This window comes from Rhinopithecus bieti, unplaced genomic scaffold, assembly GCF_001698545.2.
Source record: "Rhinopithecus bieti isolate Rb0 unplaced genomic scaffold, ASM169854v2 scaffold_4104, whole genome shotgun sequence".
Classification (NCBI taxonomy): Eukaryota; Metazoa; Chordata; class Mammalia; order Primates; family Cercopithecidae; genus Rhinopithecus; species Rhinopithecus bieti.
Window position 1 is genome coordinate 2,349,673 of NW_016804554.1, and position 14,337 is coordinate 2,364,009.

General features: G+C 37.5%; 1 protein-coding gene across 4 annotated transcripts in view; it reads left to right on the forward strand.

The window, feature by feature from the left end:
* Positions 1 to 14,337, forward strand: part of SLCO6A1 (solute carrier organic anion transporter family member 6A1) — a 125,422-nt gene that overhangs the window by 65,079 nt on the left and 46,006 nt on the right. The gene's annotated exons all lie outside the window — the stretch shown is intronic.

Below are 14,337 nucleotides of genomic sequence, written 5' to 3' on the forward strand. Positions count from 1 at the left end.
TCTTCTGCAGCTTATTTTTTCATCAGAAATTATGTTCTTTCGCTTTGTGTTGATCTATATCTATTTAATGCATTTCAGTTTGCTATTTTATTTTATGATTCTATTTTATGAGTATACTATTATTTATTTATTATCCAGTTAATGGATATGTTGTTGCTCTCACTTTTTCTCTCTTCCAACCAATGCAGTAATGAATAGGTTTGTTGATATCTCCTTCTGTACATTTGTAAAAGTTGATCTAAGTTTAGACATTGAAGGGAAATTGCTATTGTGTACATTTACAATCTTATGAGATATTGAGAATTGGCCTTCCAAAATAGGTTGCAAATGGAATTAAATGTTTTAACGTTTTAGCATTAATGAGAAAGTTGTAAAGTAATGATTTATTTTAGGGTGTAAAAGGTAAAAGATGCATCCACTAATTTTTAGGATAACAAATAAAGTAGTAGTAAGAGACTATATTAATAGGAAAAATTTAATTAATTAAAAAAAGAAAGGAAAGACAGAAAACAAAAAGCATGTGGGCAAAATAGAAAACAAATAAGATGTATAGAAATCCTGAGTATAAATCTAAACCTTTTATGGAGTACATTTTTTTATAAAAGGCTTGTCTGACTGCAAATTGTCCAAAAAGCCAAAATAGATCAGCTTTCAAGGGCCATAATGACATATTTTTTTGTGAGCACACCAGGTTTGGGGCACTCTGATTAATAGAATTGGTAGAACTTGAGGAGTAAATTCATTCCATGTATTTCTTATTGTATTAAATAAGGCTATTATTAATGGATTCCAAGCACCAGGTTAAGGCTACACGCTGTATTGACTTTAACCATCCCCTCAAGGTCCTGGATCTAGCCAGCTGAACAAATCCTTAAGCCATCAAGGTCTATCTTAAAAAATCAGGTGGCTTTCTCCTTAAGTTTCTCTACTGACCTTTCCACTTAGCCTTAGATATCAAAGTATAACAGAATACATTAGCAATTGCAAATTCTACCTTGGCAAGAATGAAATTTGGGGTAATTTTATCATCTATAATAATATTGATCAGTGAGTGAGGCTGACCAGAGTGCTTTCCAGGAATGAGGTGGTGTCATTGATTATTTTAAGTAAAGTCACAGATAAATTTTGCTCTATAGTTTCTAATTGCATTACCTATCATAAAGATGACTTCAGTAAGGCTGTGTATGAATAACATAACACTAATCTTGCCGGGAAGCTCCCCTGAGTAACTGAGCATAACTTCATTTTAGAGAAATTTCTAATCTTCGAAGAGCTGTACGATCTGCTGGTGGTGATGTAAACACTTGATGATCTTTTATGACCACCTCTATGTTCTTGAATCTATCATTTCCATTTGACAAGTAAGGCTTGTCAAATAGTTATGAGCCTGATTTAGTTCATCCCAAAATGAGAATGTAAGTTCACAAAGTCAAAAGATTGCTGTAAGTTAGGACTTTGGTTTTGATAAGATGGCAGTAGTAAGCTAGTAGTTGCTTTTCAAATGGTAGCTGATTTAGGGAGTCAATGAGTGTTATACAACAACAGCTGTTTCTGAATGGAGCCTATATCTTTTATCTAGCGCCTCCGGTCCACGAAATTATCAGTCATGGAGATTTGTAGCTCATGGGGATCATTAAATTTCTAGCATCTCAAAGAAGAGAGTATGCCGCAGCTTGCTTACCAGCTTCAATGTAGATTTGTGAATTACACTCACTGTAAGTTAGCTGTTACAAAAGACAAGTAGAATGCCCAAGACCGACATCTCTGACACCGAGAGTCCAAAGTGACGTTAACTTCCCTTTTGGTTGGAGGGAAATGAGACATTTTTTTTTGCTTGACTTCCAGAGTAATTGAGCATTGTGAATCTGTTTGCATAGTTCCCCAGAAACTTGATGTGCAGTCTTTTGGATTTTGTTGGGATTTATCAGTTACCCTTGCAGGTGAAGGCATGATAATACCAAAGTTAGAGCCATTGAGTCTGAGGCTTGAGATCCTCTAGCCAGCTGCATATCATCTATCAGTGAAAGGTTTAGGCATCAGAAGGTAATGGGAATCACACTAAATTCTTATGCACCTTCTTGTAGCAAATGGCAGAGCTTTAGCTACTCCTGAGGAATAACTAAAGAATATTACAGTATTCTTACTGTAAAGGTATATTTGTGGTTTTTAAGCATGAACGAGAATTAGTCTTTGTCCTTGGGTGCCAATTAGATACAAAGGAATGTCTTGGCAAAGTCCAGTACAGTATATTAAATGTAATCAGTCTGTGTAGTAGATGTGGTTACATCACAATGTCTGAAACAGTCAAAGTTATAAGAGCAATAACTAAATTCAGCAGTAATTAATCCACTGTAAATCTCCAGCTCCAGCTCCTGATAACTTTTTTTTTTTTTGAGATGGAGTTTCACTCTTGTTGCCCAGGCTGGAGTGCAATGAGGTAATTGAGGCTCACTGCAACCTCCACCTCCCAGGTTCAAGCGATTCTCCGGCCTCAGCCTTCCAAGTAGCAGGGATTACAGGCATGCACCACCTCGCCCAGCTAATTTTGTGTTTTTTCAGTAGAGGTGGGGTTTCTCCATGTTGCTCAGTCTGGTCGCAAACTCCCGACCTCAGGTGATCTACCCGCCTTGGCCTCCCAAAGTGCTGGGATTACAGGGGTGAGCCACCACATCTGGTCCTGATAACCTTTTACACTGGCCATGATGTGTGTTGAATGAAATTACTGCATCTCTTGCTACCCTTGCTACCTTATATTCTCAAAGCTAGGACTTTCCTTTCTCCTTCTGGGATTCTACATTGTTTCTGTTAGACCCTGTGAGAGGAAACAGGGAGGCATGTTGGGTAGCAATTCATGTGTCCCATTATCACGTCTGAAGTTTAACAGCATTCATAGTATAATACTATAAAATATAAATACCAATTATACATTTAGAAATTGAAGCTACAGCATCAGTATATTAAGGCTACAACAAACATGCACTGAAATTGTCCAGAGTATCACCCACAAGCTTACTTCACATTCTTTCAGGAACGATGAGAGTTCAAAATGTATTCAATGCCTCATCTATGATTTCACACAGGAATTTTATTTGTCTTAGGAAAATCTTCCTAAGAGGGTCATAGCAAAGCTGCTTTATAGCAGTCAGGACACACTACAAAAAAATCTGAGGTCTTTTATTGTCTTAAAATGGATCCAAGATTGGCATGATAGACTGGAAGAGGAACTGGACCTCCAGTCAACTCAGCTATTGGCTGTTTTGTTTAAACAAGAAATTATGTACTGCACTTTATCATGTCCCAAGAAAATCAGCTAAAATGCTGATAATTCACCTGGTGTCTGCTCATAGTGGCTAGAATTTGTTTTTTCTTTTTACACTCAGGGTAATTGCACATTGCTGGAACTGTTATCTGTAACTTGAAAGCAGAAGGAATCTTCTAATAAGAAAAAATATTAGAAACAGTTTTTACAGTGAGGCAGTCCTGAAGCTGATGGCCAGATTGACAAGGAAGTTTACTTGCCTAGAGAAGAGTTGATAAGACCTATGGCACTTTCCATGGAGCTGTCTTTAAACCTACTTCAGCCTGCAGCTACAGAAAGCCATGCCTCTGTTAACATCCCATCATTGTTGCCAAGAGTGCTCAGATCTGTAATGGGTTTGAATTTCATCCTATCTGTAAGCTAACAAGTTAACCTAACTTAGTTTCATGTGTGCTGGAACAAGACACCAAACTTCTTGGTCAGAGATGAAATAAAGTTTATGACTCACAGCAATAGCAGTAATGAGAGTTCCTGCTAGGTTTCTGAGTTCCAATTTCCAAAGGGTGATGTGAAAGGAGGCCAGGTGACATCTGTACACACAATGAGTTGCATTACATGAAAGAAATCTTGAGGTTAGGGAACTCAAGTCTTTTACAGTAGGCAGTAATTATGCTTGTCTTTGGCTCCAGAGGGAGACATTATACTTGATAGAGATTGTCCAGAGGGGACACTCTCTCTGTCTTCCAACATTCTAAGCAAAGTTGTCCTCTGCTCTAAGTGAAAATACTACCCTTATTATCCAAGGCTACTCATCGTATAAATATCCTTGAAAATATAGTTCGGAACAAAGCAGTCAGTGCTTCTGCTTGCAGAATATACAGAAAGTTCTCACCCAATAAATATATTAGTAGTTATGTTAAATATAAATAGTCTAAAGAATGTCAGATTGGGAAAAAGTTTCAATATATGTTACTAACAAGAGGCACTCCTTAAATATGGGAACATGAAAAGGTTGAAAGTGAAAGAATAGACAAAAGATGCAAATGCTAACCAAAAGAGAAGCTTTTGCAACTATAATAATTTTAAATACTATATCCTTCAAAGAACACAAGAACTATGACAACTCAAAAAGCTGGAATGTCTTCTTTCCTCCAAACAACCTCACTAGCTCCCCCATGGAGGCCAGCACCCCAGTACTTGCTAGCACACTGCCACAGTCAAAAAGCATACACTCTGCCATGCTGTCACTGCTGCTGTTGCTGGTATGTGCAAACAGGATGGATCCCATTGCCACTGCCCTACAAAGTGCTTTGGCTGCCACCATCCATTGGAGTACTGTGACCAGCAGTCCAGGAGCACCTTGACCCCTCCAGCACAGCATGTTTCTACCTTGAGGAGCCAGAGAACAAAACCAGTGCCCAATACTGGTCTCCTGGAGTTAGGCCACACAGTCCAGGAGTTCTGAGCTGAGCCTTTGCCTTCTACAATCTTCCAGAAACAAAGCCAGTTGATTGAACCCACCTTCTACCACAAACAAACCCTCAAGGTCATCAAATAGAATAAAAGAAAAAAAAATCCAAAGGACAGGAACTTCAAGGATTAAAGGAGCATCAGCCCACAAAGATAAAAAAGAAACAGCACAAGAACTCTGACAACTCAAAAGGCCATAAGGTCTTCTTTCCTTCAAACAACCTCACTAGTTCTCCAGCAAGGGACCTTAACCAGCCTTAGATGGCTGAAATTACTGAAATAGAATTCAGAATATGGATAGGAACAAAAATCAAGATTCAGGGGAATGTTGAAACTCATTCTAAGGAAGCTAGGAATCACAAAGTATACAGGATCTGGAAGACAAAGTAGCCAGTATAGAAAAGAACATAACTGACTTGATAGAGATAAAAACACACTATGAGAATTTCATAATGCAATCACAAGTATTAACAGGATAGATCAAGCTGAAGAAATAATCTCAGAGCTTGAAGATTGGGTTTCTGAAACAAGACAGAAAGAAAACATTGAAGAGAAAAGAATAAAAAGAAACAAACAAAAAGAACAAAAATATGCCATTATGTAAAGAGACCAAATCTACAATTCATGATCATCCCTGAAAGAGGTAGGGAGGATGGAAGCAACTTAGAAAACATATTTCAGGATATCATCTATGAGAACTTTTTCAACCTGTGTAGAGAGGCCAACAGTCAAATTTAAAAAATGCAGAGAACCCTCACAAAGTACTTCACAAAAAGATCATTCCTAAGACATAACCATCAGATTTTCCAAGGTCAAAATGAAAAAACAATGTTAAAGGCAGCTAGAGAGAAAGGGCAGGCCACCTACAAATGGAAGCTTATTAGCAGACCTATCAGCAGAAACCCTATAAGCTAGACCTCTTGGCAGAAACAGCAGACCTCTCAGCAGAAACCCTACAAGCCAGAAGAGACTGGGGGCATATGTTCAGCATTCTTAAAGAAAAGAAATTCCAGTCAAGAAATCCATACCCAACCAAACTAAGCTTCATAAGTGAAGTAGAAATAAAATCATTTTCAAGTAAGAAAATTATGAGGGAGTTTTTTACCACCAGACCTGCCTTACAAGTACTCCTAAAAAAAGCACTAAATATGGAAAGGAAAGACCATTACCAGTCACTACAAAAATGTACTTAAGTATGTAAACCATCGACACTATAAAGCAATCATGCAAACAAGTCAGCATAACAAACAGCTAACAACATGATGATAGGATCAAATCCACATATAGCAGTAGTAACCTTGAATGTAAATGGGCTAAATGCCCCAATGAAAAGAAAGAGTGGCAAGCTGAATAGAGAAGCAAGACCCAATGATATGCTGTCTTCAAGAAATGTGTCTCACATACAATGGCACCACTAGACTCAAAAATAGATGAAGAAAAATCTTCTAAGTGAATGGAAACTGAAGGGGAAAATGAACAGAAAAAGAAGGGGTTGCAATTCTAATTTCAGATAAAACAAACTTTAAATAAATATTTTAAAAAACAAAGAGGGGCATTACATAATGGTGAAAGGTTCAATTCAATGAGAAGACCTAACTATCCTAAATATATATGCATTCAACACAGAAACAACCAGATTTATAAATTAAATTCTTAGAGACCTTCAAAGAGCCTTAGACTCCCACCAAATAATAGTGGAAGACTTCAACACCTCACTGACAGTGTTAGAAAGGTTATCAAGGCAGAAAATTAACAAAGATGTTGAAGACCTGAACTCAACACTACACCAAACAGACCTGAGAGGCATCAACAGACCTCTTCACCAAAAAACACAACAGAATATACATTCTTCTCATTGCCACATGGCACACACTCTAAAATCAACCACAAAATCAGATATAAAACAATCCTCAGCAAATGTAAAATGACTGAAATCATACTAACCACTCTCTTGGACCACAGCACAATGAAAATAGAAATCAAACTAAGTAAACTGCTCAGAACCATACAATTAAGTGGAAATTAAATGACCCACCCTGAATGACTTTTGGGTAAGTAATGAAATTAAGGCAGAATGAGAACAGAGATATAAAACACCAGAATCTCTGGGATATAGCTAAGGCAGTATGAAGAGGGAAATGTATAACACCATATACTCACATCAAAAAGTTAGAAAACCCTCAATTTAAAAATTAACATCACAACAAAAAGGCTAGAGAAGTAACAGCAAACCAATTCTAAAGCTAGAAGAAGACAAGAAATAACCAAATCAGAGATGAACTGAAAGCGATGGAGACACAAAAAAAAATTCAAAAGAACAGTGAATCCAATAGTTGTTTTTTTGAAAAATTAATAAGATAGATTTTTACCTAGACAAAGAAGAAAAGAGAGAAGATCCAAATAAACACAATCAGAAGTGATAGAGAGGATATTACCACTGACCCCACAGAAACACAAATAACAATCAGAGACTCCTATGAGCACCTTTACAAACATGAACTAGAAAATCTAGAAAAAATGAATAAATTCCTGGACACATAAAGCCTCTCAAGATGAACTAGGAAAATTAAATTCCTGAACAGACCAATAATGAGCTCCAAAACTGAAATAGCAATAAATAGCCTACAAACCAAAAAGTCCAGGATTAGGTGGATTCACAGTCAAACTCTACCAAATGTACAAAGAAGAGCTGGTATCATTACTACCAAAACTATTCCAACAAATTGAGGAGGGGAGACTCCTCCCCATCTCATTCTATGAGGCCAGAATAATCCTGATTCCAAAACCTGGAAGAGACTCAACAACAACAACAAAAAAAATTCAGGCCAATATCCTTGATGAACATATATGTAAAAATCTTCAATACATACTAGCGAATGAATCCAACTGTACATCAAAAGCTAATCCACCATGATCAAGTAGGATTTTTCCCTCTAATGCAAGGTTGGTTAAACATACTCAAGTTAATAAACATGATTTTTCACATAAATAGAACTAAAGTCAAAACCACATAATCATCTCAGTAGATGAAGAAATGACTTTCAATAAAATTCAACATCCCTTCATGTTTAAAACTCTCAACAAACTAGGTATTGAAAGAACATACCTAAAAATAATAAGAGCCATCTATGACAAGCCCACAGCCAACATTATACCGAAGGGGGGAAAGCTGGAAGCATTCACCTTGAAAACCAGAACAAGGATGCCCCTCTCACCATTCCTATTCAACATAGTATTAGAAGTCCTGGCCAGAAGAATCAGGCAAAAGAAAGAAATGAAGGGCATCCACATAAAAAGAGAGGAAACCAAACTATCCCTGTTTGCAAACAACATGATTCTATATCTAGAAAACCCCATAGTCTTGGCCCAAAAGCTTCTTAAGCTGATAAACAACATCAGCAAAGTTTCAGATACAAAATCAACATACAAAAATCGATAATATTTCTATACGCCAACAACAGCCAGCTAAGAGTCAAATTAGAAATGCAATTCTGGCCGGGCGCGGTGGCTCAAGCCTGTAATCCCAGCACTTTGGGAGGCCGAGACGGGCGGATCACGAGGTCAGGAGTTCGAGACCATCCTGGCTAACACGGTGAAACCCCGTCTCTACTAAAAAATACAAAAGCTAGCCGGGCGAGGTGGCTGGCGTCTGTAGTCCCAGCTACTCGGGAGGCTGAGGCAGGAGAAAGGCATAAACCCGGGAGGCGGACCTTAAAATGAACGGAGATCCGGCCACGGCACTCCAGGCCGGGTGACAGAGAGAGACTCCGTCTCAAAAAAAAAAAAAAAAAAAAAGAGAGATGCAATTCTATTCAGTTTCCACAAAAATGACTTAAATACCTAGGAATACAGCTAACCAGGGAATTTACAGATCTTTACAATAAATTGAAAAACACTGCTCAAAGAAATAAGAGATTACACAAACAAATGGGAAAACATCCCATGCTTATGAATGGGAAGAATCAATTCCGTTAAAATGGCCACACTGCCCAAAGCAGTTTACAGATTCAAGATTCAATGCTATTCCTATTAAACTACCAATGCAATTCTTCACATAACTAAATAAAGACTATTTTAAAATTCATATGGATCCAAAAAGAGCTCAAATAGCCAAGACAATCCTAAGCAAAAAGAACAAAGCTGGAGACAACACACTACCCAACTTCAGACTATACTACAGTAACCAAAACAGCATCATACTGGTACAAAAACAGACACATAGACCAATGGAACAGAATAGAAAGCCCAGAAATAAGGTCAAACACCTACAACCATCCGATCTTCAAGAAACTTGAGTAAAACAAGCAACGAAGAAAGGACTCCCTATTCAGTAAATTGTGCTGGTATAACTGGCAAGCCATATGCAGAAGGTTGAAACTGGACTCCCTCTTTATATGTATACAAAAATCAACTCGAGATGGATTAAAGACTTAAATGTAAAACCCAAAACTATAAAAACCCTAGAAGACAACCTCGGGAATACCATTCTGCACATAGGAACTGGCAAAATTTTAGGACAAAATGCCAAAAGCCATTGCAACAAAAGTAAAAATTTACAAATGGGATCTAATTAAACTTACGAGCTTCTGCACAGCAAAAATACTATCAACAGAGTAAACCAGACAATCTACAGAATGGGAGAAAATATTTCCAAGGTAAGCATCTGACAAAGGTCCAAAATCCAGCATCTATAAGGAGCTTAAAAAAACTTAGAAGGAAAAAGAAAGTCCCATAATAAAGGGGGCATAGGACATAAACAGCCACTTCTCAAAAGAAGACATACATGTGGCCAACAGTCATATGAAAAAAAACCTCAGTATTACTTATCATTAGAGAAATGCAAATCCAAACCACAACGAGATACCATCTCACACCATTCAGAATGGCTATTACTAAAAAGTCAAAAAGTAACAAGTGCTGGCAAGGTTGAAGAGAAAAGGGAATGCTATTACACTGTTGGTGGGAGTGTAAATTAATTCAACCATTGTGGAAAGCAATGTGGTGATTCCTCAAAGAGCTAAAGACAAAACTACCATTTGATGCAGCAATCTCATTACTGGATATATATACAAAGGAATATAAATTTTTCTATCAGAAAGACACATGCATGCATATGTTCATCACAGCACTGTTCACAATAGCAGAGACATGGAAGCTAAATAAGAACACAAAGAGAACAACAGACGCAGAAGCCTACCTGAGGGTGGGAGGTGGTAGGATGGAGAGGATCAGAAAAATAACTATTGGGTACTAAGCTTTGTACCTGGGTGATGAGATAATCTGTATAACAAACCCTCATGACGCATTTACCTATATAACAACCTGCATATGTATTCCTGAACCTAAAATGAAAGTAATATGTCCTTTAGCAGCTTATACAATTTTTTTCTTTATTCTTGATGTTATGAAGATTTCCTACCTTCTTATCTGTAAAGGTGACTTTTTTATTGCTTCTCAGTAGTTGGAGTGTACATTTATTTCCAGGGCTAAAATTTCATTAATTATGTAAATGTTTTATCCTCAGCTGTAATTTTCAAACATTGTTTTCTGGTATTACTTGTATTGTTTTCTCACAACTGCTATAAGCCTTTTGTGAAGCTTATTTATTTTATTATCTTTTTTCAAGAACTATTTTTTGAACAATTTTAGATTTACAGAAATATCTTGAAGATAGAAGATAATATAAAGAATTTCTGGCCAGGCGTGGTGGTTCATGCTTGTCATCTTAGCACTTTGGGAGGCTGAGGTGGGTGAATCACTTGTCAGGAGTTCAAGAGCAGCCTGGCCAACAAGGCAAAACCCGGTCTCTACTAAAAATACAAAAATTAGTATGGTGGTACAGTGGGGCATGCCTGTAATCCCAGCTACTCGGGAGGCTAAGGCAGGAGAATAGCTTGAAACTGGGAGGCAGAGGTTGCAGTGAGCCAATACCGTGCCACTGCACTCCAACCTAGTGACAGAGCAAGACTCTGTCTCTCTCTCTCTCTCTCTAAATATATATATATATGGATATATATATTTATATATACACAGAGAGAGAGAGTTTCCATATGCTGTACACCCAGTTTCCCCTTTTATAAACATCTTATATTAGCATGGCAGATTTGTCATAATTAATGAACCAAAATTAATACAATATTACTAACTAAAGTCAATAGTTTGTACAGATTTTTTTTCAATTTTTACCTAATGTCCTTTTTCTGTCCCAGGATCTCATTCAAGATACTACACTATATTTAGTTATCATGTCTCTTTGAAGTTCTCTTGGCTATGACAATATCTCAGTCTTTCCTTGTTTTTGATGACCTTACAGTTATTAGGAGTACTGGCCAGTTGTTCTGTAAGATGTCCCACTATAGAAAATTGCCTAATGTTTTTATCATGATTAGACTAGGGTTTTAGTTTTTTAAAGGAAGACCCAGAGGTAAAGTATCATTTTCAAAACATCATATCAAGGGAATATACTATCCATGTGAGTGACTGCTTTTGAATTTGACTTTGATCACCTGGCTGAGGTAACATTTGCCAGGTTTCTCCCCTGTACTCATTGTCTTTGGCTTGTTTTGGTTATTCTTCTCTCACTCTTTTCTCTCTTTTTTTGAGACGGAGTCTCGCTCTGTCACCTGGGCTGGAGTGCAGTGGTGCGATCTCGGCTCACTGCAAGCTCCACCTCCCGGGTTCACGCCATTCTCCTGCCTCAGCCTCCCGAGTAACTGGGCCTACAGGCGCCCGCCACCATGCCTGGCTAATTTTTTTGTATTTTTAGTAGAAACGGTGTTTCACCACATTAGCCAGGATGGTCTCAATCTCCTGACTTCGTTATCCACCCACCTCAGCCTCCCAAAGTGCTGGGATTACCGGCGTGAGCCACCGCGCCCGGCCCTTCTCTTACTCTTTTATCTTTTTTTAATACACACTGTAATAACAGTGTTCTTTTCCAATTTATCAATTTGCTTATAATTATCTCTAGTCTGAAGGTTATCCTGAGATTTGAGTTTCTAAGAATTATATTTTTTAATATCCAGGTTTCTTATTTTTTATTCACTTTTTTATTATCTCCTCTTTTTATTTTTCTTCTTTATTTATATGAACACTTTCATTTTTATGTCATTGTTCAACTCCCACTCATGAGAAAGAATATGTGATGTTTGGTTTCCTGTTCCTGTGTTAGTTTGCTGAGAATGATGGTTTCCAGCTTCATCCAAGTCCCTGCAAAAGACATGAACTCAGTCTTCTTTATGGCTACATAGTAGTCCATGGTGTATATGTGCCACGTTTTCTTTATCCAGTCTATCATTGATAGGCATTTGGGTTGCTTCCAAGTCTTTGCTATTGTAAATAGTGCTGCAATAAACATACATGTATATGTGTCTCTATAGAATGATTTATAATCCTTTGGACATATATGCATTAATGGGATTTCTAACCAAATAGCATTTCTGGTTCTAGACCCTTGAGGAAGCGCCACACTGTCTTCCACAATGGTTGAACTAATTTACACTCCCACCAACCGTGTAAAAGCGTTTCTATTTCTCCACAGCCTCGCCAGCATCTGTTGTTTCCTGACTTTTTAATGATTGCATTTCTAACTGGCGTGAGATGGTACCTCATTGTGGTTTTGATTTGCATTGCTCTAATAACCAGTCATTACGGGCTTTTTTTTCATATGTTCGTTGACCACATAAATGTCTTCTTTTGAGAAATGTCTGTTCTCATCCTTTGCCCAGTTTTTGATGGGGTTGTTTGTTTTTTTCTTGTAAATTTGTTTAAGTTCCTTCTAGAGTCTGGATATTAACCCTTTGTCAGATGGATAGATTGCAAAATTTTCTCCCATTCTGTAGGTTGCCTGTTCACTCTGATGATAGTTTCTTTTGCTGTGCAGAAGTTCTTTAGTTTAATTAGATTCCATTTGTCAATTTTGGCTTTTATTGCCTTTGCTTTTGGTGTTTTAGTCATAAAGTCTTTGCCCATGCCTATGTGCTGAATGGTATTGCCTGGGTTTTCTTCTAGGGTTTTTATGGTTTTAGGTTTTATATTTAAGTCTTATGTCAATCTTGAGTTAATTTTTGTATAATGTGTAAGGAAGGGATCCAGTTTCAATTTTATGCATATGGCTAGTCAATTTTCCCAGCACCATTTATAAAATAGGGAATCATTTCTCCATTGCGTGTTTTCATCAGATTTGTTGAAGACCAGATTGTTGTAGATGTTTGGTCTTATTTCTGAGTCCTTTGTTCTGTTCCATTGGCTTATATGTCTGTTTGGTACCAGTACCATGCTGTTTTGGTTACTGTAGCCTTGTAGGATAGTTTGAAGTCATGTTCCGTGATGCTTCCAGCTTTGTTCATTTGGCTTAGGATTGTCTTGGCTATATGTGCTCTTTTTGTTTCCATATGAAGTTTAAAGTAGTTTTTTTCTAATTCTGTGAATGAAGTCAATGGCAGTTTGATGGGAATAGCTTAAATCTATAAATTACTTTGACAGTATGGCCATTTTCACAATATCGATTCTTCCTATCTATGAGAATGGAATGTTTTTCCATTTGTTTCTGTCCTCTCTTATTTCCTTGAGCAGTGGTTTGTAGTTCTCCTTGAAGAAGTTCTTCACATCCCTTGTAGGTTGTATTCCTAGGTATTTTATTCTCTTTGTAGCAATTGTGAATGGGAGTTCACTCATGATTTGGTACTTTGTCTATTAACGGTGTATAGGAATGCGTGTGATTTTTGCACATTTATTTTGTATCCTGAGACTTTGCCGAAGTTCCTTATCCTCTTAAGGAGATTTTGGGCTGAGAGGATGGGGTTTTCTAAATATACAATCATGTCATCTGCAAACAGAAACAACGTGACTTCCCCTCTTCCTATTTGAATACACTTTATTTCTTTCTCTTGCCTGATCACCCTGGCCAGAACTTCCAATACTATGCTGCATAGGAGTGGTGCGAGAGGGCGTCCTTGTCTTGTGCCAGTTTTCAAAGGGAATGCTTCCTGCTTTTGCCCATTCAGTATGATATTGGCTGTGGGTTTATCATAAATAGCTCTTATTATTTTGAGATATGCTCCATCAATACCTAGTTTATTGAATGCTTTTCGCATGAAGGGGTGTTAAACTTTATTGAAGGGATTTTCTGCATCTATTGAGATAATCACGTGGTTTTTGTCATTGGTTCTGTTTTTGTGATGGATTACGTTTATTGATTTGTGTATGTTGAACCAGTCTTGCATCCCAGGGATGAAGGTGACTTGATTATGGTGGATAAGCTTTCTAGTGTGCTGCTTGATTCGATGTGCCAGGATTTTCACAACACTGTTCATCAGGGATATTGGTCTGAAATTTCTTTGTTGTTGTGTCTATGCCAGATTTTGGTATCAGGATGATGCTGGCCTCATAAACCGACTTGGGGAGGAGTCCCTATTTTTATATTGTTTGGAATAGTTTCAGAAGGAATGGAACCAGCTCTTGTTTGTACCTCTTGTAGAATTTGGCTATCAATCCATCTGATCCTGTGCTTTTTTTCATTGGTAGGCTACTAATTACTGCCTCATTTTCAGAACTTGTTACTGGCCTATTCAGGGATTCGACTTCTTCCTGGTTTAATCTTGGGGGGG